Source organism: Crinia signifera, chromosome 2, assembly GCF_055691185.1.
Source record: "Crinia signifera chromosome 2, ASM5569118v1, whole genome shotgun sequence".
Taxonomy (NCBI): domain Eukaryota; kingdom Metazoa; phylum Chordata; class Amphibia; order Anura; family Myobatrachidae; genus Crinia; species Crinia signifera.
The window spans coordinates 146,285,196-146,310,336 of NC_139218.1; positions in this window are offsets into that span (position 1 = coordinate 146,285,196).

Here is a 25,141-nt window from a genome sequence, read left to right on the forward strand (position 1 = left end):
TGTTATAAAGGGCCTGCTGATCAATGGCCAGCTCTCTGATTGGCTGCTGTGTTTGATTGACAGATTGAATCTGGCAGCTGATTGGCTGTCTACCCTAAAGTGCATTACACACCCCTGATGGTACCACTGGCTAAGACTCCACCTCAGCTCATTGATTAATTATAAATTTAGAACAAATGATGGATGAAAGCAGGCAGGCCGGCCATTTTTTTCACGCTCATTGGACTTGTTTAATGCAATGCACCTGTGTATATTCACATGCATTCACTTCATGCTGTAACCACTGTGCATAAAAATTTGGAAACATGGCATACAGTGTATCATTTGCTGTCTAAGTCATGTTTCCCATATTTTCCATTGCAAGATACAAGCCGGTTTGAGTGTTTGGGGCACATTTTAGCTAAAATCATCCTACGGGGCCTAAATGCTTATGCTAAAGCCTGCCTATTTTGAATGGCGTAGTGGTCACTGCAACCTCCAAAAAAATCAGGACTTACTACCCCAATAACCTGCTAACTCACCCCTGAAATACTTACTTATTCACACTATTTTGTTCATTTGACTTGTTTCTAATTTGAAATGCCCATTTTTGTGGGGCCAGAAAGGTGCGTCTTTAAAAGGCGATTTCTACGATACCCCACTTTTGCGCGTCGGACCGCGACTTTTTCCGGAAACGCTGAAAAACCGCAATTTTCAGGAGAAACGAGACGTACATCCTCCCCCTCTGCCGCCCACCCACCCAACTGACAGCCAGCCAGCAGACAAGCACAGAGAGTTCCGTGGGTCTGTCTGTGATGTCATAAAGGGCCTGCTGATCAATGGCCAGCTCTCTGATTGGCTGCTGTGTTTGATTGACAGATTGAATCTGGCAGCTGATTGGCTGTCTACCCTAAAGTGCATTACACACCCCTGATGGTACCACTGGCTAAGACTCCACCTCAGCTCATTGATTAATTATAAATTTAGAACAAATGATGGATGAAAACAGGCAGGCCGGCCATTTTTTTCACGCTCATTGGACTTGTTTAATGCAATGCACCTTTGTATATTCACATGCATTCGCTTCATGCTGTAACCACTGTGCATAAAAATTTGGAAACATGGCATACAGTGTATCATTTGCTGTCTAAGTCATGTTTCCCATATTTTCCATTGCAAGATACAAGCCGGTTTGAGTGTTTGGGGCACATTTTAGCTAAAATCATCCTACGGGGCCTAACTGCTTATGCTAAAGCCTGCCTATTTTGAATGGCGTAGTGGTCACTGCAACCTCCAAAAAAATCAGGACTTACTACCCCAATAACCTGCTAACTCACCCCTGAAATACTTACTTATTCACACTATTTTGTTCATTTGACTTGTTTCTAATTTGAAATGCCCATTTTTGTGGGGCCAGAAAGGTGCGTCTTTAAAAGGCGATTTCTACGATACCCCACTTTTGCGCGTCGGACCGCGACTTTTTCCGGAAACGCCGAAAAACCGCAATTTTCAGGAGAAACGAGACGTACATCCTCCCCCTCTGCCGCCCACCCACCCAACTGACAGCCAGCCAGCAGACAAGCACAGAGAGTTCCGTGGGTCTGTCTGTGATGTCATAAAGGGCCTGCTGATCAATGGCCAGCTCTCTGATTGGCTGCTGTGTTTGATTGACAGATTGAATCTGGCAGCTGATTGGCTGTCTACCCTAAAGTGCATTACACACCCCTGATGGTACCACTGGCTAAGACTCCACCTCAGCTCATTGATTAATTATAAATTTAGAACAAATGATGGATGAAAGCAGGCAGGCCGGCCATTTTTTTCACGCTCATTGGACTTGTTTAATGCAATGCACCTGTGTATATTCACATGCATTCACTTCATGCTGTAACCACTGTGCATAAAAATTTGGAAACATGGCATACAGTGTATCATTTGCTGTCTAAGTCATGTTTCCCATATTTTCCATTGCAAGATACAAGCCGGTTTGAGTGTTTGGGGCACATTTTAGCTAAAATCATCCTACGGGGCCTAAATGCTTATGCTAAAGCCTGCCTATTTTGAATGGCGTAGTGGTCACTGCAACCTCCAAAAAAATCAGGACTTACTACCCCAATAACCTGCTAACTCACCCCTGAAATACTTACTTATTCACACTATTTTGTTCATTTGACTTGTTTCTAATTTGAAATGCCCATTTTTGTGGGGCCAGAAAGGTGCGTCTTTAAAAGGCGATTTCTACGATACCCCACTTTTGCGCGTCGGACCGCGACTTTTTCCGGAAACGCTGAAAAACCGCAATTTTCAGGAGAAACGAGACGTACATCCTCCCCCTCTGCCGCCCACCCACCCAACTGACAGCCAGCCAGCAGACAAGCACAGAGAGTTCCGTGGGTCTGTCTGTGATGTCATAAAGGGCCTGCTGATCAATGGCCAGCTCTCTGATTGGCTGCTGTGTTTGATTGACAGATTGAATCTGGCAGCTGATTGGCTGTCTACCCTAAAGTGCATTACACACCCCTGATGGTACCACTGGCTAAGACTCCACCTCAGCTCATTGATTAATTATAAATTTAGAACAAATGATGGATGAAAGCAGGCAGGCCGGCCATTTTTTTCACGCTCATTGGACTTGTTTAATGCAATGCACCTTTGTATATTCACATGCATTCGCTTCATGCTGTAACCACTGTGCATAAAAATTTGGAAACATGGCATACAGTGTATCATTTGCTGTCTAAGTCATGTTTCCCATATTTTCCATTGCAAGATACAAGCCGGTTTGAGTGTTTGGGGCACATTTTAGCTAAAATCATCCTACGGGGCCTAACTGCTTATGCCAAAGCCTGCCTAATTTGAATGGCGTAGTGGTCAATGCAACCTCCAAAAAAATCAGGACTTACTACCCCAATAACCTGCTAACTCACCCCTGAAATACTTACTTATTCACACTATTTTGTTCATTTGACTTGTTTCTAATTTGAAATGCCCATTTTTGTGGGGCCAGAAAGGTGCGTCTTTAAAAGGCGATTTCTACGATACCCCACTTTTGCGCGTCGGACCGCGACTTTTTCCGGAAACGCTGAAAAACCGCAATTTTCAGGAGAAACGAGACGTACATCCTCCCCCTCTGCCGCCCACCCACCCAACTGACAGCCAGCCAGCAGACAAGCACAGAGAGTTCCGTGGGTCTGTCTGTGATGTCATAAAGGGCCTGCTGATCAATGGCCAGCTCTCTGATTGGCTGCTGTGTTTGATTGACAGATTGAATCTGGCAGCTGATTGGCTGTCTACCCTAAAGTGCATTACACACCCCTGATGGTACCACTGGCTAAGACTCCACCTCAGCTCATTGATTAATTATAAATTTAGAACAAATGATGGATGAAAGCAGGCAGGCCGGCCATTTTTTTCACGCTCATTGGACTTGTTTAATGCAATGCACCTTTGTATATTCACATGCATTCGCTTCATGCTGTAACCACTGTGCATAAAAATTTGGAAACATGGCATACAGTGTATCATTTGCTGTCTAAGTCATGTTTCCCATATTTTCCATTGCAAGATACAAGCCGGTTTGAGTGTTTGGGGCACATTTTAGCTAAAATCATCCTACGGGGCCTAACTGCTTATGCCAAAGCCTGCCTAATTTGAATGGCGTAGTGGTCAATGCAACCTCCAAAAAAATCAGGACTTACTACCCCAATAACCTGCTAACTCACCCCTGAAATACTTACTTATTCACACTATTTTGTTCATTTGACTTGTTTCTAATTTGAAATGCCCATTTTTGTGGGGCCAGAAAGGTGCGTCTTTAAAAGGCGATTTCTACGATACCCCACTTTTGCGCGTCGGACCGCGACTTTTTCCGGAAACGCCGAAAAACCGCAATTTTCAGGAGAAACGAGACGTACATCCTCCCCCTCTGCCGCCCACCCACCCAACTGACAGCCAGCCAGCAGACAAGCACAGAGAGTTCCGTGGGTCTGTCTGTGATGTCATAAAGGGCCTGCTGATCAATGGCCAGCTCTCTGATTGGCTGCTGTGTTTGATTGACAGATTGAATCTGGCAGCTGATTGGCTGTCTACCCTAAAGTGCATTACACACCCCTGATGGTACCACTGGCTAAGACTCCACCTCAGCTCATTGATTAATTATAAATTTAGAACAAATGATGGATGAAAGCAGGCAAGCCGGCCATTTTTTTCACGCTCATTGGACTTGTTTAATGCAATGCACCTGTGTATATTCACATGCATTCACTTCATGCTGTAACCACTGTGCATAAAAATTTGGAAACATGGCATACAGTGTATCATTTGCTGTCTAAGTCATGTTTCCCATATTTTCCATTGCAAGATACAAGCCGGTTTGAGTGTTTGGGGCACATTTTAGCTAAAATCATCCTACGGGGCCTAAATGCTTATGCTAAAGCCTGCCTATTTTGAATGGCGTAGTGGTCACTGCAACCTCCAAAAAAATCAGGACTTACTACCCCAATAACCTGCTAACTCACCCCTGAAATACTTACTTATTCACACTATTTTGTTCATTTGACTTGTTTCTAATTTGAAATGCCCATTTTTGTGGGGCCAGAAAGGTGCGTCTTTAAAAGGCGATTTCTACGATACCCCACTTTTGCGCGTCGGACCGCGACTTTTTCCGGAAACGCCGAAAAACCGCAATTTTCAGGCGAAACGAGACGTACATCCACCCCCTCTGCCGCCCACCCACCCAACTGCCAGCCAGCCAGCAGACAAGCACAGAGAGTTCCGTGGGTCTGTCTGTGATGTCATAAAGGGCCTGCTGATCAATGGCCAGCTCTCTGATTGGCTGCTGTGTTTGATTGACAGATTGAATCTGGCAGCTGATTGGCTGTCTACCCTAAAGTGCATTACACACCCCTGATGGTACCACTGGCTAAGACTCCACCTCAGCTCATTGATTAATTATAAATTTAGAACAAATGATGGATGAAAGCAGGCAGGCCGGCCATTTTTTTCACGCTCATTGGACTTGTTTAATGCAATGCACCTGTGTATATTCACATGCATTCACTTCATGCTGTAACCACTGTGCATAAAAATTTGGAAACATGGCATACAGTGTATCATTTGCTGTCTAAGTCATGTTTCCCATATTTTCCATTGCAAGATACAAGCCGGTTTGAGTGTTTGGGGCACATTTTAGCTAAAATCATCCTACGGGGCCTAAATGCTTATGCTAAAGCCTGCCTATTTTGAATGGCGTAGTGGTCACTGCAACCTCCAAAAAAATCAGGACTTACTACCCCAATAACCTGCTAACTCACCCCTGAAATACTTACTTATTCACACTATTTTGTTCATTTGACTTGTTTCTAATTTGAAATGCCCATTTTTGTGGGGCCAGAAAGGTGCGTCTTTAAAAGGCGATTTCTACGATACCCCACTTTTGCGCGTCGGACCGCGACTTTTTCCGGAAACGCCGAAAAACCGCAATTTTCAGGAGAAACGAGACGTACATCCTCCCCCTCTGCCGCCCACCCACCCAACTGACAGCCAGCCAGCAGACAAGCACAGAGAGTTCCGTGGGTCTGTCTGTGATGTCATAAAGGGCCTGCTGATCAATGGCCAGCTCTCTGATTGGCTGCTGTGTTTGATTGACAGATTGAATCTGGCAGCTGATTGGCTGTCTACCCTAAAGTGCATTACACACCCCTGATGGTACCACTGGCTAAGACTCCACCTCAGCTCATTGATTAATTATAAATTTAGAACAAATGATGGATGAAAGCAGGCAGGCCGGCCATTTTTTTCACGCTCATTGGACTTGTTTAATGCAATGCACCTGTGTATATTCACATGCATTCACTTCATGCTGTAACCACTGTGCATAAAAATTTGGAAACATGGCATACAGTGTATCATTTGCTGTCTAAGTCATGTTTCCCATATTTTCCATTGCAAGATACAAGCCGGTTTGAGTGTTTGGGGCACATTTTAGCTAAAATCATCCTACGGGGCCTAAATGCTTATGCTAAAGCCTGCCTATTTTGAATGGCGTAGTGGTCACTGCAACCTCCAAAAAAATCAGGACTTACTACCCCAATAACCTGCTAACTCACCCCTGAAATACTTACTTATTCACACTATTCTGTTCATTTGACTTGTTTCTAATTTGAAATGCCCATTTTTGTGGGGCCAGAAAGGTGCGTCTTTAAAAGGCGATTTCTACGATACCCCACTTTTGCGCGTCGGACCGCGACTTTTTCCGGAAACGCTGAAAAACCGCAATTTTCAGGAGAAACGAGACGTACATCCTCCCCCTCTGCCACCCACCCACCCAACTGACAGCCAGCCAGCAGACAAGCACAGAGAGTTCCGTGGGTCTGTCTGTGATGTCATAAAGGGCCTGCTGATCAATGGCCAGCTCTCTGATTGGCTGCTGTGTTTGATTGACAGATTGAATCTGGCAGCTGATTGGCTGTCTACCCTAAAGTGCATTACACACCCCTGATGGTACCACTGGCTAAGACTCCACCTCAGCTCATTGATTAATTATAAATTTAGAACAAATGATGGATGAAAGCAGGCAGGCCGGCCATTTTTTTCACGCTCATTGGACTTGTTTAATGCAATGCACCTGTGTATATTCACATGCATTCACTTCATGCTGTAACCACTGTGCATAAAAATTTGGAAACATGACATACAGTGTATAATTTGCTGTCTAAGTCATGTTTCCCATATTTTCCATTGCAAGATACAAGCCGGTTTGAGTGTTTGGGGCACATTTTAGCTAAAATCATCCTACGGGGCCTAAATGCTTATGCTAAAGCCTGCCTATTTTGAATGGCGTAGTGGTCACTGCAACCTCCAAAAAAATCAGGACTTACTACCCCAATAACCTGCTAACTCACCCCTGAAATACTTACTTATTCACACTATTTTGTTCATTTGACTTGTTTCTAATTTGAAATGCCCATTTTTGTGGGGCCAGAAAGGTGCGTCTTTAAAAGGCGATTTCTACGATACCCCACTTTTGCGCGTCGGACCGCGACTTTTTCCGGAAACGCAGAAAAACCGCAATTTTCAGGAGAAACGAGACGTACATCCTCCCCCTCTGCCGCCCACCCACCCAACTGACAGCCAGCCAGCAGACAAGCACAGAGAGTTCCGTGGGTCTGTCTGTGATGTCATAAAGGGCCTGCTGATCAATGGCCAGCTCTCTGATTGGCTGCTGTGTTTGATTGACAGATTGAATCTGGCAGCTGATTGGCTGTCTACCCTAAAGTGCATTACACACCCCTGATGGTACCACTGGCTAAGACTCCACCTCAGCTCATTGATTAATTATAAATTTAGAACAAATGATGGATGAAAGCAGGCAGGCCGGCCATTTTTTTCACGCTCATTGGACTTGTTTAATGCAATGCACCTTTGTATATTCACATGCATTCGCTTCATGCTGTAACCACTGTGCATAAAAATTTGGAAACATGGCATACAGTGTATCATTTGCTGTCTAAGTCATGTTTCCCATATTTTCCATTGCAAGATACAAGCCGGTTTGAGTGTTTGGGGAACATTTTAGCTAAAATCATCCTACGGGGCCTAACTGCTTATGCTAAAGCCTGCCTATTTTGAATGGCGTAGTGGTCACTGCAACCTCCAAAAAAATCAGGACTTACTACCCCAATAACCTGCTAACTCACCCCTGAAATACTTACTTATTCACACTATTTTGTTCATTTGACTTGTTTCTAATTTGAAATGCCCATTTTTGTGGGGCCAGAAAGGTGCGTCTTTAAAAGGCGATTTCTACGATACCCCACTTTTGCGCGTCGGACCGCGACTTTTTCCGGAAACGCCGAAAAACCGCAATTTTCAGGAGAAACGAGACGTACATCCTCCCCCTCTGCCGCCCACCCACCCAACTGACAGCCAGCCAGCAGACAAGCACAGAGAGTTCCGTGGGTCTGTCTGTGATGTCATAAAGGGCCTGCTGATCAATGGCCAGCTCTCTGATTGGCTGCTGTGTTTGATTGACAGATTGAATCTGGCAGCTGATTGGCTGTCTACCCTAAAGTGCATTACACACCCCTGATGGTACCACTGGCTAAGACTCCACCTCAGCTCATTGATTAATTATAAATTTAGAACAAATGATGGATGAAAGCAGGCAAGCCGGCCATTTTTTTCACGCTCATTGGACTTGTTTAATGCAATGCACCTGTGTATATTCACATGCATTCACTTCATGCTGTAACCACTGTGCATAAAAATTTGGAAACATGACATACAGTGTATAATTTGCTGTCTAAGTCATGTTTCCCATATTTTCCATTGCAAGATACAAGCCGGTTTGAGTGTTTGGGGCACATTTTAGCTAAAATCATCCTACGGGGCCTAAATGCTTATGCTAAAGCCTGCCTATTTTGAATGGCGTAGTGGTCACTGCAACCTCCAAAAAAATCAGGACTTACTACCCCAATAACCTGCTAACTCACCCCTGAAATACTTACTTATTCACACTATTTTGTTCATTTGACTTGTTTCTAATTTGAAATGCCCATTTTTGTGGGGCCAGAAAGGTGCGTCTTTAAAAGGCGATTTCTACGATACCCCACTTTTGCGCGTCGGACCGCGACTTTTTCCGGAAACGCAGAAAAACCGCAATTTTCAGGCGAAACGAGACGTACATCCACCCCCTCTGCCGCCCACCCACCCAACTGACAGCCAGCCAGCAGACAAGCACAGAGAGTTCCGTGGGTCTGTCTGTGATGTCATAAAGGGCCTGCTGATCAATGGCCAGCTCTCTGATTGGCTGCTGTGTTTGATTGACAGATTGAATCTGGCAGCTGATTGGCTGTCTACCCTAAAGTGCATTACACACCCCTGATGGTACCACTGGCTAAGACTCCACCTCAGCTCATTGATTAATTATAAATTTAGAACAAATGATGGATGAAAGCAGGCAGGCCGGCCATTTTTTTCACGCTCATTGGACTTGTTTAATGCAATGCACCTTTGTATATTCACATGCATTCGCTTCATGCTGTAACCACTGTGCATACAAATTTGGAAACATGGCATACAGTGTATCATTTGCTGTCTAAGTCATGTTTCCCATATTTTCCATTGCAAGATACAAGCCGGTTTGAGTGTTTGGGGCACATTTTAGCTAAAATCATCCTACGGGGCCTAACTGCTTATGCCAAAGCCTGCCTATTTTGAATGGCGTAGTGGTCAATGCAACCTCCAAAAAAATCAGGACTTACTACCCCAATAACCTGCTAACTCACCCCTGAAATACTTACTTATTCACACTATTTTGTTCATTTGACTTGTTTCTAATTTGAAATGCCCATTTTTGTGGGGCCAGAAAGGTGCGTCTTTAAAAGGCGATTTCTACGATACCCCACTTTTGCGCGTCGGACCGCGACTTTTTCCGGAAACGCCGAAAAACCGCAATTTTCAGGAGAAACGAGACGTACATCCTCCCCCTCTGCCGCCCACCCACCCAACTGACAGCCAGCCAGCAGACAAGCACAGAGAGTTCCGTGGGTCTGTCTGTGATGTCATAAAGGGCCTGCTGATCAATGGCCAGCTCTCTGATTGGCTGCTGTGTTTGATTGACAGATTGAATCTGGCAGCTGATTGGCTGTCTACCCTAAAGTGCATTACACACCCCTGATGGTACCACTGGCTAAGACTCCACCTCAGCTCATTGATTAATTATAAATTTAGAACAAATGATGGATGAAAACAGGCAGGCCGGCCATTTTTTTCACGCTCATTGGACTTGTTTAATGCAATGCACCTTTGTATATTCACATGCATTCGCTTCATGCTGTAACCACTGTGCATAAAAATTTGGAAACATGGCATACAGTGTATCATTTGCTGTCTAAGTCATGTTTCCCATATTTTCCATTGCAAGATACAAGCCGGTTTGAGTGTTTGGGGCACATTTTAGCTAAAATCATCCTACGGGGCCTAACTGCTTATGCTAAAGCCTGCCTATTTTGAATGGCGTAGTGGTCACTGCAACCTCCAAAAAAATCAGGACTTACTACCTCAATAACCTGCTAACTCACCCCTGAAATACTTACTTATTCACACTATTTTGTTCATTTGACTTGTTTCTAATTTGAAATGCCCATTTTTGTGGGGCCAGAAAGGTGCGTCTTTAAAAGGCGATTTCTACGATACCCCACTTTTGCGCGTCGGACCGCGACTTTTTCCGGAAACGCAGAAAAAACGCAATTTTCAGGAGAAACGAGACGTACATCCTCCCCCTCTGCCGCCCACCCACCCAACTGACAGCCAGCCAGCAGACAAGCACAGAGAGTTCCGTGGGTCTGTCTGTGATGTCATAAAGGGCCTGCTGATCAATGGCCAGCTCTCTGATTGGCTGCTGTGTTTGATTGACAGATTGAATCTGGCAGCTGATTGGCTGTCTACCCTAAAGTGCATTACACACCCCTGATGGTACCACTGGCTAAGACTCCACTTCAGCTCATTGATTAATTATAAATTTAGAACAAATGATGGATGAAAGCAGGCAGGCCGGCCATTTTTTTCACGCTCATTAGACTTGTTTAATGCAATGCACCTTTGTATATTCACATGCATTCGCTTCATGCTGTAACCACTGTGCATAAAAATTTGGAAACATGGCATACAGTGTATCATTTGCTGTCTAAGTCATGTTTCCCATATTTTCCATTGCAAGATACAAGCCGGTTTGAGTGTTTGGGGCACATTTTAGCTAAAATCATCCTACGGGGCCTAACTGCTTATGCCAAAGCCTGCCTATTTTGAATGGCGTAGTGGTCACTGCAACCTCCAAAAAAATCAGGACTTACTACCCCAATAACCTGCTAACTCACCCCTGAAATACTTACTTATTCACACTATTTTGTTCATTTGACTTGTTTCTAATTTGAAATGCCCATTTTTGTGGGGCCAGAAAGGTGCGTCTTTAAAAGGCGATTTCTACGATACCCCACTTTTGCGCGTCGGACCGCGACTTTTTCCGGAAACGCTGAAAAACCGCAATTTTCAGGAGAAACGAGACGTACATCCTCCCCCTCTGCCGCCCACCCACCCAACTGACAGCCAGCCAGCAGACAAGCACAGAGAGTTCCGTGGGTCTGTCTGTGATGTCATAAAGGGCCTGCTGATCAATGGCCAGCTCTCTGATTGGCTGCTGTGTTTGATTGACAGATTGAATCTGGCAGCTGATTGGCTGTCTACCCTAAAGTGCATTACACACCCCTGATGGTACCACTGGCTAAGACTCCACCTCAGCTCATTGATTAATTATAAATTTAGAACAAATGATGGATGAAAGCAGGCAGGCCGGCCATTTTTTTCACGCTCATTGGACTTGTTTAATGCAATGCACCTTTGTATATTCACATGCATTCGCTTCATGCTGTAACCACTGTGCATAAAAATTTGGAAACATGGCATACAGTGTATCATTTGCTGTCTAAGTCATGTTTCCCATATTTTCCATTGCAAGATACAAGCCGGTTTGAGTGTTTGGGGCACATTTTAGCTAAAATCATCCTACGGGGCCTAACTGCTTATGCCAAAGCCTGCCTATTTTGAATGGCGTAGTGGTCACTGCAACCTCCAAAAAAATCAGGACTTACTACCTCAATAACCTGCTAACTCACCCCTGAAATACTTACTTATTCACACTATTTTGTTCATTTGACTTGTTTCTAATTTGAAATGCCCATTTTTGTGGGGCCAGAAAGGTGCGTCTTTAAAAGGCGATTTCTACGATACCCCACTTTTGCGCGTCGGACCGCGACTTTTTCCGGAAACGCAGAAAAAACGCAATTTTCAGGAGAAACGAGACGTACATCCTCCCCCTCTGCCGCCCACCCACCCAACTGACAGCCAGCCAGCAGACAAGCACAGAGAGTTCCGTGGGTCTGTCTGTGATGTCATAAAGGGCCTGCTGATCAATGGCCAGCTCTCTGATTGGCTGCTGTGTTTGATTGACAGATTGAATCTGGCAGCTGATTGGCTGTCTACCCTAAAGTGCATTACACACCCCTGATGGTACCACTGGCTAAGACTCCACTTCAGCTCATTGATTAATTATAAATTTAGAACAAATGATGGATGAAAGCAGGCAGGCCGGCCATTTTTTTCACGCTCATTAGACTTGTTTAATGCAATGCACCTTTGTATATTCACATGCATTCGCTTCATGCTGTAACCACTGTGCATAAAAATTTGGAAACATGGCATACAGTGTATCATTTGCTGTCTAAGTCATGTTTCCCATATTTTCCATTGCAAGATACAAGCCGGTTTGAGTGTTTGGGGCACATTTTAGCTAAAATCATCCTACGGGGCCTAACTGCTTATGCCAAAGCCTGCCTATTTTGAATGGCGTAGTGGTCACTGCAACCTCCAAAAAAATCAGGACTTACTACCCCAATAACCTGCTAACTCACCCCTGAAATACTTACTTATTCACACTATTTTGTTCATTTGACTTGTTTCTAATTTGAAATGCCCATTTTTGTGGGGCCAGAAAGGTGCGTCTTTAAAAGGCGATTTCTACGATACCCCACTTTTGCGCGTCGGACCGCGACTTTTTCCGGAAACGCTGAAAAACCGCAATTTTCAGGAGAAACGAGACGTACATCCTCCCCCTCTGCCGCCCACCCACCCAACTGACAGCCAGCCAGCAGACAAGCACAGAGAGTTCCGTGGGTCTGTCTGTGATGTCATAAAGGGCCTGCTGATCAATGGCCAGCTCTCTGATTGGCTGCTGTGTTTGATTGACAGATTGAATCTGGCAGCTGATTGGCTGTCTACCCTAAAGTGCATTACACACCCCTGATGGTACCACTGGCTAAGACTCCACCTCAGCTCATTGATTAATTATAAATTTAGAACAAATGATGGATGAAAGCAGGCAGGCCGGCCATTTTTTTCACGCTCATTGGACTTGTTTAATGCAATGCACCTTTGTATATTCACATGCATTCGCTTCATGCTGTAACCACTGTGCATAAAAATTTGGAAACATGGCATACAGTGTATCATTTGCTGTCTAAGTCATGTTTCCCATATTTTCCATTGCAAGATACAAGCCGGTTTGAGTGTTTGGGGCACATTTTAGCTAAAATCATCCTACGGGGCCTAACTGCTTATGCCAAAGCCTGCCTATTTTGAATGGCGTAGTGGTCACTGCAACCTCCAAAAAAATCAGGACTTACTACCCCAATAACCTGCTAACTCACCCCTGAAATACTTACTTATTCACACTATTTTGTTCATTTGACTTGTTTCTAATTTGAAATGCCCATTTTTGTGGGGCCAGAAAGGTGCGTCTTTAAAAGGCGATTTCTACGATACCCCACTTTTGCGCGTCGGACCGCGACTTTTTCCGGAAACGCCGAAAAACCGCAATTTTCAGGAGAAACGAGACGTACATCCTCCCCCTCTGCCGCCCACCCACCCAACTGACAGCCAGCCAGCAGACAAGCACAGAGAGTTCCGTGGGTCTGTCTGTGATGTCATAAAGGGCCTGCTGATCAATGGCCAGCTCTCTGATTGGCTGCTGTGTTTGATTGACAGATTGAATCTGGCAGCTGATTGGCTGTCTACCCTAAAGTGCATTACACACCCCTGATGGTACCACTGGCTAAGACTCCACCTCAGCTCATTGATTAATTATAAATTTAGAACAAATGATGGATGAAAGCAGGCAGGCCGGCCATTTTTTTCACGCTCATTGGACTTGTTTAATGCAATGCACCTGTGTATATTCACATGCATTCACTTCATGCTGTAACCACTGTGCATAAAAATTTGGAAACATGGCATACAGTGTATCATTTGCTGTCTAAGTCATGTTTCCCATATTTTCCATTGCAAGATACAAGCCGGTTTGAGTGTTTGGGGCACATTTTAGCTAAAATCATCCTACGGGGCCTAAATGCTTATGCTAAAGCCTGCCTATTTTGAATGGCGTAGTGGTCACTGCAACCTCCAAAAAAATCAGGACTTACTACCCCAATAACCTGCTAACTCACCCCTGAAATACTTACTTATTCACACTATTTTGTTCATTTGACTTGTTTCTAATTTGAAATGCCCATTTTTGTGGGGCCAGAAAGGTGCGTCTTTAAAAGGCGATTTCTACGATACCCCACTTTTGCGCGTCGGACCGCGACTTTTTCCGGAAACGCCGAAAAACCGCAATTTTCAGGAGAAACGAGACGTACATCCTCCCCCTCGGCCGCCCACCCACCCAACTGACAGCCAGCCAGCAGACAAGCACAGAGAGTTCCGTGGGTCTGTCTGTGATGTCATAAAGGGCCTGCTGATCAATGGCCAGCTCTCTGATTGGCTGCTGTGTTTGATTGACAGATTGAATCTGGCAGCTGATTGGCTGTCTACCCTAAAGTGCATTACACACCCCTGATGGTACCACTGGCTAAGACTCCACCTCAGCTCATTGATTAATTATAAATTTAGAACAAATGATGGATGAAAGCAGGCAAGCCGGCCATTTTTTTCACGCTCATTGGACTTGTTTAATGCAATGCACCTGTGTATATTCACATGCATTCACTTCATGCTGTAACCACTGTGCATAAAAATTTGGAAACATGACATACAGTGTATAATTTGCTGTCTAAGTCATGTTTCCCATATTTTCCATTGCAAGATACAAGCCGGTTTGAGTGTTTGGGGCACATTTTAGCTAAAATCATCCTACGGGGCCTAAATGCTTATGCTAAAGCCTGCCTATTTTGAATGGCGTAGTGGTCACTGCAACCTCCAAAAAAATCAGGACTTACTACCCCAATAACCTGCTAACTCACCCCTGAAATACTTACTTATTCACACTATTTTGTTCATTTGACTTGTTTCTAATTTGAAATGCCCATTTTTGTGGGGCCAGAAAGGTGCGTCTTTAAAAGGCGATTTCTACGATACCCCACTTTTGCGCGTCGGACCGCGACTTTTTCCGGAAACGCAGAAAAACCGCAATTTTCAGGCGAAACGAGACGTACATCCACCCCCTCTGCCGCCCACCCACCCAACTGACAGCCAGCCAGCAGACAAGCACAGAGAGTTCCGTGGGTCTGTCTGTGATGTCATAAAGGGCCTGCTGATCAATGGCCAGCTCTCTGATTGGCTGCTGTGTTTGATTGACAGATTGAATCTGGCAGCTGATTGGCTGTCTACCCTAAAGTGCATTACACACCCCTGATGGTACCACTGGCTAAGACTCCACCTCAGCTCATTGATTAATTATAAATTTAGAACAAATGATGGATGAAAGCAGGCAGGCCGGCCATTTTTTTCACGCTCATTGGACTTGTTTAATGCAATGCACCTTTGTATATTCACATGCATTCGCTTCATGCTGTAACCACTGTGCATACAAATTTGGAAACATGGCATACAGTGTATCATTTGCTGTCTAAGTCATGTTTCCCATATTTTCCATTGCAAGATACAAGCCGGTTTGAGTGTTTGGGGCACATTTTAGCTAAAATCATCCTACGGGGCCTAACTGCTTATGCCAAAGCCTGCCTATTTTGAATGGCGTAGTGGTCAATGCAACCTCCAAAAAAATCAGGACTTACTACCCCAATAACCTGCTAACTCACCCCTGAAATACTTACTTATTCACACTATTTTGTTCATTTGACTTGTTTCTAATTTGAAATGCCCATTTTTGTGGGGCCAGAAAGGTGCGTCTTTAAAAGGCGATTTCTACGATACCCCACTTTTGCGCGTCGGACCGCGACTTTTTCCGGAAACGCTGAAAAACCGCAATTTTCAGGAGAAACGAGACGTACATCCTCCCCCTCTGCCGCCCACCCACCCAACTGACAGCCAGCCAGCAGACAAGCACAGAGAGTTCCGTGGGTCTGTCTGTGATGTCATAAAGGGCCTGCTGATCAATGGCCAGCTCTCTGATTGGCTGCTGTGTTTGATTGACAGATTGAATCTGGCAGCTGATTGGCTGTCTACCCTAAAGTGCATTACACACCCCTGATGGTACCACTGGCTAAGACTCCACCTCAGCTCATTGATTAATTATAAATTTAGAACAAATGATGGATGAAAGCAGGCAGGCCGGCCATTTTTTTCACGCTCATTGGACTTGTTTAATGCAATGCACCTGTGTATATTCACATGCATTCACTTCATGCTGTAACCACTGTGCATAAAAATTTGGAAACATGGCATACAGTGTATCATTTGCTGTCTAAGTCATGTTTCCCATATTTTCCATTGCAAGATACAAGCCGGTTTGAGTGTTTGGGGCACATTTTAGCTAAAATCATCCTACGGGGCCTAACTGCTTATGCTAAAGCCTGCCTATTTTGAATGGCGTAGTGGTCACTGCAACCTCCAAAAAAATCAGGACTTACTACCCCAATAACCTGCTAACTCACCCCTGAAATACTTACTTATTCACACTATTTTGTTCATTTGACTTGTTTCTAATTTGAAATGCCCATTTTTGTGGGGCCAGAAAGGTGCGTCTTTAAAAGGCGATTTCTACGATACCCAACTTTTGCGCGTCGGACCGCGACTTTTTCCAGAAACGCTGAAAAACCGCAATTTTCAGGAGAAACGAGACGTACATCCTCCCCCTCTGCCGCCCACCCACCCAACTGACAGCCAGCCAGCAGACAAGCACAGAGAGTTCCGTGGGTCTGTCTGTGATGTCATAAAGGGCCTGCTGATCAATGGCCAGCTCTCTGATTGGCTGCTGTGTTTGATTGACAGATTGAATCTGGCAGCTGATTGGCTGTCTACCCTAAAGTGCATTACACACCCCTGATGGTACCACTGGCTAAGACTCCACCTCAGCTCATTGATTAATTATAAATTTAGAACAAATGATGGATGAAAGCAGGCAGGCCGGCCATTTTTTTCACGCTCATTGGACTTGTTTAATGCAATGCACCTGTGTATATTCACATGCATTCACTTCATGCTGTAACCACTGTGCATAAAAATTTGGAAACATGGCATACAGTGTATCATTTGCTGTCTAAGTCATGTTTCCCATATTTTCCATTGCAAGATACAAGCCGGTTTGAGTGTTTGGGGCACATTTTAGCTAAAATCATCCTACGGGGCCTAAATGCTTATGCTAAAGCCTGCCTATTTTGAATGGCGTAGTGGTCACTGCAACCTCCAAAAAAATCAGGACTTACTACCCCAATAACCTGCTAACTCACCCCTCAAATACTTACTTATTCACACTATTTTGTTCATTTGACTTGTTTCTAATTTGAAATGCCCATTTTTGTGGGGCCAGAAAGGTGCGTCTTTAAAAGGCGATTTCTACGATACCCCACTTTTGCGCGTCGGACCGCGACTTTTTCCGGAAACGCTGAAAAACCGCAATTTTCAGGAGAAACGAGACGTACATCCTCCCCCTCTGCCGCCCACCCACCCAACTGACAGCCAGCCAGCAGACAAGCACAGAGAGTTCCGTGGGTCTGTCTGTGATGTCATAAAGGGCCTGCTGATCAATGGCCAGCTCTCTGATTGGCTGCTGTGTTTGATTGACAGATTGAATCTGGCAGCTGATTGGCTGTCTACCCTAAAGTGCATTACACACCCCTGATGGTACCACTGGCTAAGACTCCACCTCAGCCCATTGATTAATTATAAATTTAGAACAAATGATGGATGAAAGCAGGCAGGCCGGCCATTTTTTTCACGCTCATTGGACTTGTTTAATGCAATGCACCTTTGTATATTCACATGCATTCGCTTCATGCTGTAACCACTGTGCATAAAAATTTGGAAACATGGCATACAGTGTATCATTTGCTGTCTAAGTCATGTTTCCCATATTTTCCATTGCAAGATACAAGCCGGTTTGAGTGTTTGGGGCACATTTTAGCTAAAATCATCCTACGGGGCCTAACTGCTTATGCCAAAGCCTGCCTATTTTGAATGGCGTAGTGGTCAATGCAACCTCCAAAAAAATCAGGACTTACTACCCCAATAACCTGCTAACTCACCCCTGAAATACTTACTTATTCACACTATTTTGTTCATTTGACTTGTTTCTAATTTGAAATGCCCATTTTTGTGGGGCCAGAAAGGTGCGTCTTTAAAAGGCGATTTCTACGATACCCCACTTTTGCGCGTCGGACCGCGACTTTTTCCAGAAACGCCGAAAAACCGCAATTTTCAGGAGAAACGAGACGTACATCCTCCCCCTCTGCCGCCCACCCACCCAACTGACAGCCAGCCAGCAGACAAGCACAGAGAGTTCCGTGGGTCTGTCTGTGATGTCATAAAGGGCCTGCTGATCAATGGCCAGCTCTCTGATTGGCTGCTGTGTTTGATTGACAGATTGAATCTGGCAGCTGATTGGCTGTCTACCCTAAAGTGCATTACACACCCCTGATGGTACCACTGGCTAAGACTCCACCTCAGCTCATTGATTAATTATAAATTTAGAACAAATGATGGATGAAAGCAGGCAGGCCGGCCATTTTTTTCACGCTCATTGGACTTGTTTAATGCAATGCACCTGTGTATATTCACATGCATTCACTTCATGCTGTAACCACTGTGCATAAAAATTTGGAAACATGGCATACAGTGTATCATTTGCTGTCTAAGTCATGTTTCCCATATTTTCCATTGCAAGATACAAGCCGGTTTGAGTGTTTGGGGCACATTTTAGCTAAAATCATCCTACGGGGCCTAACTGCTTATGCCAAAGCCTGCCTATTTTGAATGGCGTAGTGGTCAATGCAACCTCCAAAAAAATCAGGACTTACTACCCCAATAACCTGCTAACTCACCCCTGAAATACTTACTTATTCACACTATTTTGTTCATTTGACTTGTTTCTAATTTGAAATGCCCATTTTTGTGGCACCAGAAAGGTGCGTCTTTAAAAGGCGATTTCTACGATACCCCACTTTTGCGCGTCGGACCGCGACTTTTTCCGGAAACGCTGAAAAACCGCAATTTTCAGGAGAAACGAGACGTACATCCTCCCCCTCTGCCGCCCACCCACCCAACTGACAGCCAGCCAGCAGACAAGCACAGAGAGTTCCGTGGGTCTGTCTGTGATGTCATAAAGGGCCTGCTGATCAATGGCCAGCTCTCTGATTGGCTGCTGTGTTTGATTGACAGATTGAATCTGGCAGCTGATTGGCTGTCTACCCTAAAGTGCATTACACACCCCTGATGGTACCACTGGCTAAGACTCCACCTCAGCTCATTGATTAATTATAAATTTAGAACAAATGATGGATGAAAGCAGGCAGGCCGGCCATTTTTTTCACGCTCATTGGACTTGTTTAATGCAATGCACCTGTGTATATTCACATGCATTCACTTCATGCTGTAACCACTGTGCATAAAAATTTGGAAACATGGCATACAGTGTATCATTTGCTGTCTAAGTCATGTTTCCCATATTTTCCATTGCAAGATACAAGCCGGTTTGAGTGTTTGGGGCACATTTTAGCTAAAATCATCCTACGGGGCCTAACTGCTTATGCCAAAGCCTGCCTATTTTGAATGGCGTAGTGGTCAATGCAACCTCCAAAAAAATCAGGACTTACTACCCCAATAACCTGCTAACTCACCCCTGAAATACTTACTTATTCACACTATTTTGTTCATTTGACTTGTTTCTAATTTGAAATGCCCATTTTTGTGGGGCCAGAAAGGTGCGTCTTTAAAAGGCGATTTCTACGATACCCCACTTTTGCGCGTCGGACCGCGACTTTTTCCGGAAACGCTGAAAAACCGCAATTTTCAGGAGAAACGAGACGTACATCCTCCCCCTCTGCCGCCCACCCACCCAACTGACAGCCAGCCAGCAGACAAGCACAGAGAGTTCCGTGGGTCTGTCTGTGATGTTATAAAGGGCCTGCTGATCAATGGCCAGCTCTCTGATTGGCTGCTGTGTTTGATTGACAGATTGAATCTGGCAGCTGATTGGCTGTCTACCCTAAAGTGCATTACACACCCCTGATGGTACCACTGGCTAAGACTCCACCTCAGCTCATTGATTAATTATAAATTTAGAACAAATGATGGATGAAAGCAGGCAGGCCGGCCATTTTTTTCACGCTCATTGGACTTGTTTAATGCAATGCACCTGTGTATATTCACATGCATTCACTTCATGCTGTAACCACTGTGCATAAAAATTTGGAAACATGGCATACAGTGTATCATTTGCTGTCTAAGTCATGTTTCCCATATTTTCCATTGCAAGATACAAGCCGGTTTGAGTGTTTGGGGCACATTTTAGCTAAAATCATCCTACGGGGCCTAACTGCTTATGCTAAAGCCTGCCTATTTTGAATGGCGTAGTGGTCACTGCAACCTCCAAAAAAATCAGGACTTACTACCCCAATAACCTGCTAACTCACCCCTGAAATACTTACTTATTCACACTATTTTGTTCATTTGACTTGTTTCTAATTTGAAATGCCCATTTTTGTGGGGCCAGAAAGGTGCGTCTTTAAAAGGCGATTTCTACGATACCCCACTTTTGCGCGTCGGACCGCGACTTTTTCCGGAAACGCTGAAAAACCGCAATTTTCAGGAGAAACGAGACGTACATCCTCCCCCTCTGCCGCCCACCCACCCAACTGACAGCCAGCCAGCAGACAAGCACAGAGAGTTCCGTGGGTCTGTCTGTGATGTCATAAAGGGCCTGCTGATCAATGGCCAGCTCTCTGATTGGCTGCTGTGTTTGATTGACAGATTGAATCTGGCAGCTGATTGGCTGTCTACCCTAAAGTGCATTACACACCCCTGATGGTACCACTGGCTAAGACTCCACCTCAGCTCATTGATTAATTATAAATTTAGAACAAATGATGGATGAAAACAGGCAGGCCGGCCATTTTTTTCACGCTCATTGGACTTGTTTAATGCAATGCACCTTTGTATATTCACATGCATTCGCTTCATGCTGTAACCACTGTGCATAAAAATTTGGAAACATGGCATACAGTGTATCATTTGCTGTCTAAGTCATGTTTCCCATATTTTCCATTGCAAGATACAAGCCGGTTTGAGTGTTTGGGGCACATTTTAGCTAAAATCATCCTACGGGGCCTAACTGCTTATGCTAAAGCCTGCCTATTTTGAATGGCGTAGTGGTCACTGCAACCTCCAAAAAAATCAGGACTTACTACCCCAATAACCTGCTAACTCACCCCTGAAATACTTACTTATTCACACTATTTTGTTCATTTGACTTGTTTCTAATTTGAAATGCCCATTTTTGTGGGGCCAGAAAGGTGCGTCTTTAAAAGGCGATTTCTACGATACCCCACTTTTGCGCGTCGGACCGCGACTTTTTCCGGAAACGCCGAAAAACCGCAATTTTCAGGAGAAACGAGACGTACATCCTCCCCCTCTGCCGCCCACCCACCCAACTGACAGCCAGCCAGCAGACAAGCACAGAGAGTTCCGTGGGTCTGTCTGTGATGTCATAAAGGGCCTGCTGATCAATGGCCAGCTCTCTGATTGGCTGCTGTGTTTGATTGACAGATTGAATCTGGCAGCTGATTGGCTGTCTACCCTAAAGTGCATTACACACCCCTGATGGTACCACTGGCTAAGACTCCACCTCAGCTCATTGATTAATTATAAATTTAGAACAAATGATGGATGAAAGCAGGCAGGCCGGCCATTTTTTTCACGCTCATTGGACTTGTTTAATGCAATGCACCTGTGTATATTCACATGCATTCACTTCATGCTGTAACCACTGTGCATAAAAATTTGGAAACATGGCATACAGTGTATCATTTGCTGTCTAAGTCATGTTTCCCATATTTTCCATTGCAAGATACAAGCCGGTTTGAGTGTTTGGGGCACATTTTAGCTAAAATCATCCTACGGGGCCTAAATGCTTATGCTAAAGCCTGCCTATTTTGAATGGCGTAGTGGTCACTGCAACCTCCAAAAAAATCAGGACTTACTACCCCAATAACCTGCTAACTCACCCCTGAAATACTTACTTATTCACACTATTTTGTTCATTTGACTTGTTTCTAATTTGAAATGCCCATTTTTGTGGGGCCAGAAAGGTGCGTCTTTAAAAGGCGATTTCTACGATACCCCACTTTTGCGCGTCGGACCGCGACTTTTTCCGGAAACGCTGAAAAACCGCAATTTTCAGGAGAAACGAGACGTACATCCTCCCCCTCTGCCGCCCACCCACCCAACTGACAGCCAGCCAGCAGACAAGCACAGAGAGTTCCGTGGGTCTGTCTGTGATGTCATAAAGGGCCTGCTGATCAATGGCCAGCTCTCTGATTGGCTGCTGTGTTTGATTGACAGATTGAATCTGGCAGCTGATTGGCTGTCTACCCTAAAGTGCATTACACACCCCTGATGGTACCACTGGCTAAGACTCCACCTCAGCTCATTGATTAATTATAAATTTAGAACAAATGATGGATGAAAGCAGGCAGGCCGGCCATTTTTTTCACGCTCATTGGACTTGTTTAATGCAATGCACCTTTGTATATTCACATGCATTCGCTTCATGCTGTAACCACTGTGCATAAAAATTTGGAAACATGGCATACAGTGTATCATTTGCTGTCTAAGTCATGTTTCCCATATTTTCCATTGCAAGATACAAGCCGGTTTGAGTGTTTGGGGCACATTTTAGCTAAAATCATCCTACGGGGCCTAACTGCTTATGCCAAAGCCTGCCTAATTTGAATGGCGTAGTGGTCAATGCAACCTCCAAAAAAATCAGGACTTACTACCCCAATAACCTGCTAACTCACCCCTGAAATACTTACTTATTCACACTATTTTGTTCATTTGACTTGTTTCTAATTTGAAATGCCCATTTTTGTGGGGCCAGAAAGGTGCGTCTTTAAAAGGCGATTTCTACGATACCCCACTTTTGCGCGTCGGACCGCGACTTTTTCCGGAAACGCTGAAAAACCGCAATTTTCAGGAGAAACGAGACGTACATCCTCCCCCTCTGCCGCCCACCCACCCAACTGACAGCCAGCCAGCAGACAAGCACAGAGAGTTCCGTGGGTCTGTCTGTGATGTCATAAAGGGCCTGCTGATCAATGGCCAGCTCTCTGATTGGCTGCTGTGTTTGATTGACAGATTGAATCTGGCAGCTGATTGGCTGTCTACCCTAAAGTGCATTACACACCCCTGATGGTACCACTGGCTAAGACTCCACCTCAGCTCATTGATTAATTATAAATTTAGAACAAATGATGGATGAAAGCAGGCAGGCCGGCCATTTTTTTCACGCTCATTGGACTTGTTTAATGCAATGCACCTTTGTATATTCACATGCATTCGCTTCATGCTGTAACCACTGTGCATAAAAATTTGGAAACATGGCATACAGTGTATCATTTGCTGTCTAAGTCATGTTTCCCATATTTTCCATTGCAAGATACAAGCCGGTTTGAGTGTTTGGGGCACATTTTAGCTAAAATCATCCTACGGGGCCTAACTGCTTATGCCAAAGCCTGCCTAATTTGAATGGCGTAGTGGTCAATGCAACCTCCAAAAAAATCAGGACTTACTACCCCAATAACCTGCTAACTCACCCCTGAAATACTTACTTATTCACACTATTTTGTTCATTTGACTTGTTTCTAATTTGAAATGCCCATTTTTGTGGGGCCAGAAAGGTGCGTCTTTAAAAGGCGATTTCTACGATACCCCACTTTTGCGCGTCGGACCGCGACTTTTTCCGGAAACGCCGAAAAACCGCAATTTTCAGGAGAAACGAGACGTACATCCTCCCCCTCTGCCGCCCACCCACCCAACTGACAGCCAGCCAGCAGACAAGCACAGAGAGTTCCGTGGGTCTGTCTGTGATGTCATAAAGGGCCTGCTGATCAATGGCCAGCTCTCTGATTGGCTGCTGTGTTTGATTGACAGATTGAATCTGGCAGCTGATTGGCTGTCTACCCTAAAGTGCATTACACACCCCTGATGGTACCACTGGCTAAGACTCCACCTCAGCTCATTGATTAATTATAAATTTAGAACAAATGATGGATGAAAGCAGGCAAGCCGGCCATTTTTTTCACGCTCATTGGACTTGTTTAATGCAATGCACCTGTGTATATTCACATGCATTCACTTCATGCTGTAACCACTGTGCATAAAAATTTGGAAACATGGCATACAGTGTATCATTTGCTGTCTAAGTCATGTTTCCCATATTTTCCATTGCAAGATACAAGCCGGTTTGAGTGTTTGGGGCACATTTTAGCTAAAATCATCCTACGGGGCCTAAATGCTTATGCTAAAGCCTGCCTATTTTGAATGGCGTAGTGGTCACTGCAACCTCCAAAAAAATCAGGACTTACTACCCCAATAACCTGCTAACTCACCCCTGAAATACTTACTTATTCACACTATTTTGTTCATTTGACTTGTTTCTAATTTGAAATGCCCATTTTTGTGGGGCCAGAAAGGTGCGTCTTTAAAAGGCGATTTCTACGATACCCCACTTTTGCGCGTCGGACCGCGACTTTTTCCGGAAACGCCGAAAAACCGCAATTTTCAGGCGAAACGAGACGTACATCCACCCCCTCTGCCGCCCACCCACCCAACTGCCAGCCAGCCAGCAGACAAGCACAGAGAGTTCCGTGGGTCTGTCTGTGATGTCATAAAGGGCCTGCTGATCAATGGCCAGCTCTCTGATTGGCTGCTGTGTTTGATTGACAGATTGAATCTGGCAGCTGATTGGCTGTCTACCCTAAAGTGCATTACACACCCCTGATGGTACCACTGGCTAAGACTCCACCTCAGCTCATTGATTAATTATAAATTTAGAACAAATGATGGATGAAAGCAGGCAGGCCGGCCATTTTTTTCACGCTCATTGGACTTGTTTAATGCAATGCACCTGTGTATATTCACATGCATTCACTTCATGCTGTAACCACTGTGCATAAAAATTTGGAAACATGGCATACAGTGTATCATTTGCTGTCTAAGTCATGTTTCCCATATTTTCCATTGCAAGATACAAGCCGGTTTGAGTGTTTGGGGCACATTTTAGCTAAAATCATCCTACGGGGCCTAAATGCTTATGCTAAAGCCTGCCTATTTTGAATGGCGTAGTGGTCACTGCAACCTCCAAAAAAATCAGGACTTA